Source organism: Camelina sativa, chromosome 12, assembly GCF_000633955.1.
Source record: "Camelina sativa cultivar DH55 chromosome 12, Cs, whole genome shotgun sequence".
NCBI lineage: Eukaryota > Viridiplantae > Streptophyta > Magnoliopsida > Brassicales > Brassicaceae > Camelina > Camelina sativa.
This window is the reverse complement of record NC_025696.1, coordinates 13,097,752-13,102,475: the sequence shown is the minus strand read 5'-3', so window position 1 is coordinate 13,102,475 and position 4,724 is coordinate 13,097,752.

Below are 4,724 nucleotides of genomic sequence, written 5' to 3'. Positions count from 1 at the left end.
TGAGATACTTTGATGATATTTATAAACTTATGATTGGTTTAAATTTGTTATTGATTTAAAATTTAACTCTTTAACTTATTTATAATATATTGGAACTACTGATATTATATATTTGTGAGATACCATTAGAGTATCTAGACTAATGTGGATGCTTTGACGGGAATTGTATTTCTTTGAATAAGACATATTACAACGTATAAGCGATAAGCATATGTATTAACGAAAAGTCTATGTGTGATATATTGCTAGACCGGTTTAAAATGTGTTTGGATAATGAATAAATCTCACCAATTCTTTATTATTATATTTTTTCTTTTTACGGCGATTTCACTACTCGAATTCATCAAATATTACAACTTTGATTTCTCGTGTAAAGAGTAACTGATCGAAAACAACCAGTAAAAAGTAAAAATCAAACGAATTAGTTATAGTTGAGCAAAAAATCATTTGGTAAAAACAAAAAATCACTAGTATAATTATAAAAGTTAGTAAAAGACTGAAAGTATACGAATGGGATGAGTTATCAAACATCACTTGTAAAATATAGTTGTGGAAGCATATAGTTACTATCGAATAAAACAGAGACATTCATACGAACACAATTTTACTTTATATAACAAACACACATATTTCTTTTATTTTTTGTAGAGAGTAACTTCTAAGATTAAGATTCAACCAAAAGTAAATACTTTCTTGAAAAAAAAAAAAAAACATTCTTGAGAAAGTTTTGTTGGCATCATTCATCAGTTTCTTAAGACCAATCTATATATATAAAGTTAACTTTGCCTACTCCTCTTTCCTCTACATCAGCATCCACCTAATCAATTTTTTTGCATAAAAAAATATTATTTTTAATATTCATTCATTGCATATTTAACTTATAAGTAATAATAGTAAAAAATAAATTAAAAACGAATTATTTAAAAATTATTCAATTTTAAAATAGTTAAACAATAATTTAAGTTTTTTTGTAAATAATAACTATCTAATAATGAATAAAGTAAAATTTTAAAATAGTAAAAAATAATACAATACATTTATTTTAGTAATAATGTTATTGTTAGAATTATAACCAAAAAATAATTATATTCCAAAATTTAGAATGGGTTAATGAGTTTTAGAATGTAAAGTTATGTCATTCTATTTATAAAAATCTAAACATGAAAATAAAATTGAAGTGAAACATTAGTTTCTAAGAAACATATACCATAAAGATTTATTATGGTAAAATAAACGGTTTCTCTCCCTGCGACGAAGAAGGCGACTCTCTAGAAAAACAAAGCTTTTCGTTATCTTCTCCGGTCGGCGCCGACTCCGGCGTCGGCCTTACTCTTCTCTGTTTTCTTTTCGTTAGTATTTTCCTAATTTCTGTTAATTACTTAACTACTCTACGGAGACGGTGGCGACACACCACAAAACAATTTCAGGAGGACGAGTAAAACTGGCGATTCCACACGATGAGTTTTGGATGGGTCATCATGAGTCTGGACCGAGTCATTTTGAATTCGGGTTGGGTCATGGTGAGTCTGATAAATGTTTAGTTACATTGAAATCGTGGGTTTTGGATAATTCGGATCTACTCGGATCTAATGTCGTGGACAAGTGGTGTTGTGATCTTCCTTTCCTTTTGATGATAGTTGTCAAATCTATGTCAATCATTCGATTTCTCTTCACCTTTATGGTGAGGATTGCTATTCTCTTTGCCGGTGATGTGGTTTTCTTGGGACATCTCTCCTACTCTTCGGCAGTTATCTCCACACCGAAGCCCATGATTCGATGTGATGCAGTCTTGTTCTCTAAGATCTACAAATATAATTGGAGATGTTGGGATTTCGTGTTTTCTCAACCGTTCTCGCATTTCACGGTGGTCTATCAAGCCGCTGAGACCAATCGTTTCATCATTGTGGAAAAACCGGAGAATTCAAGACTTGTTATTGCGGCGATACTCTACTGGAGACAAGCAGGTTTGCTTTGGAGACAACAACCATGGAAACCACCATGNGAAGAAGGCGACTCTCTAGAAAAACAAAGCTTTTCGTTATCTTCTCCGGTCGGCGTCGACTCCGGCGTCGGCCGTACTCTTCTCTGTTTTCTTTTCGTTAGTATTTTCCTAATTTCTGTTAATTATTTAACTACTCTACGGAGACGGTGGCGACACACCACAAAACAATTTCAGGAGGACGAGTTAAACCGGCGATTCCACACGATGAGTTTTGGATGGGTCATCATGAGTCTGGACCGAGTCATTTTGAATTCGGGTTGGGTCATGGTGAGTTTGATAAATGTTTAGTTACATTGAAATCATGGGTTTTGGATAATTCGGATCTACTCGGATCTAATGTCGTGGACAAGTGGTGTTGTGATCTTCCTTTCCTTTTGATGATAGTTGTCAAATCTATGTCAATCATTCGATTTCTCTTCACCTTTATGGTGAGGATTGCTATTCTCTTTGCCGGTGATGTGGTTTTCTTGGGACATCTCTCCTACTCTTCGGCAGTTATCTCCACACCGAAGCCCATGATTCGATGTGATGCAGTCTTGTTCTCTAAGATCTACAAATATAATTGGAGATGTTGGGATTTCGTGTTTTCTCAACCGTTCTCGCATTTCACGGTGGTCTATCAAGCCGCTGAGACCAATCGTTTCATCATTGTGGAAAAACCGGAGAATTCAAGACTTGTTCTTGCGGCGATACTCTACTGGAGACAAGCAGGTTTGCTTTGGAGACAACAACCATGGAAACCACCATGGAGAAAGAGGCAATTCTGAGATGAAAATATGGTGACAATAAGAAACTACCTATGGAGGAGAATCAGAAGATGGTTTATTTCATATCAACAACAATGGAGTTTAAGCCAAACCAAGACCAATGACATCTCTGTCTATATAAGAGTTTCGATCAATTTCAAGGTGTTGCGATGTAACAGATGGATCGCTCCCTATGATTTTCAAATGCGTTATCGGTATTTCATCAGCAAAAAGAAGATGATTCTCAAGCAAGAAAGTCACACTAGATTGATAGAAATGATGAAGATAAGTTTTTTCTTGGTCGTTTTTTCTTTACATACACTATTGGTTGTATTATTCTCATTGTTAATCTTGTGTACTCTGATTCATATTAATCAAATGTTTTAGATGTTAAAAAAAAAAAGATTTATTATGGTATATCTCATAAGGTATATTATCAATTGATGCTATAATTTTATAACATGATATAAAACATATATAACAAATATAACATATATATATTATCAAATATGTTTTTTTATAATATATATATTGGCAAAAACAACATATTTAAAGTACACTATGTTTTTTTTTGAGAAGACGAAGCTGAATTTGCATCACAAAATTAACATCTGCAAATAACATATGAGATTTTAGAAAAATATGTAACTTGGATTAGTGAATAGATATTCATTGTGGGGGTTTAAACATTTCAGCATTATTGACTTAGTCAGAAATTCTATTATGGCAGATGATGCATTCTATCTTGCATTTGGACAACCTCATTGCAGCGACATAGCACTAAAACTTTTCATATAACTTCGTATATTCGCATTTAATGTAGGGTATCTATATGTTTAAATGATCTCTATAATTAAGTCAACGATCGATAATGACGTTAGAAGATTGTCGACAATATTATTACGACACTAGAGAATATATGTTATATATAGATTAGTAAAATAAATACGGCATTTATCTAGATTTATCTTTTAATCTTCAAATTATATTCATATTCAATGATTCTTATTGATAAAAAATTTAACTAAAATCTCACGTAAAATCGCAAATAAATATAACAAATAAATATTTAAATATATATGTTGTATATCACTGAGTAAAGTAAGCTTAGTATTTATATAGATTTATACTCAAAAGTTGGAATGATTATATTTGAGCTCAACAATTTATATTGATAAGAAATATTTTAAATTAAATTCCCGCCATACAAATTCTAGTTTGTTCACCAACCCCTTGAGCGCGCAGAAAGTTCTCGACGGCCTCCGGATACGCATACCTTGGTCGTTGAGCCTCTTGGGCTTGCAGGGAGAAAGAGTCATCAAACTCGAGATTATCCACCAGTCGAAAGATATACCTCCATCTTGTGGAGAGAAGAGATGTTGAAACGGCCTGTTTTGTCGGAAGAAATGACAAGATCTTTCCCAGAATCTCGTCAGGGAGCCAACTGATTGCATCCATAGAGAGAGAAAGATAAACACTGCCTGAAACAATGAAGTGATTCAAACAATTACAATGCACCCACCAGAAAAAAGGATAAGATCAATTCTATAACTCTATATACACCACACGAGAAAGCCATAAGTAGTTAGACTCAGCATATACAATATAACACACCATGTCGAAACTCAAATGAACTCACCTTCTGTTTGAGAACTTAATAAGAACCAGAGGGAGCTTAAATCCAAAACAAGAAAGAACCAGAGCAAACAAAGGCCAATTTCCACAATTAGAGATCACCTGAGAGGTCACATGATACACGGAATTAGACGATGGTTGACATAGATACAAGAACGAAAAAATCAAGCACCAACCACAAAATTGAATCTATAGATCTGAGCAAGCATACCACATGAACATATATGATAACAACAACGATAACAGAAACTCCTAATAAAAAAAAAAAAATTCTAGTAATAATAATAATATTTAAAAACCTACAATTTTTAGAAAATTGGCATACTCTTAGGCTTAATTTT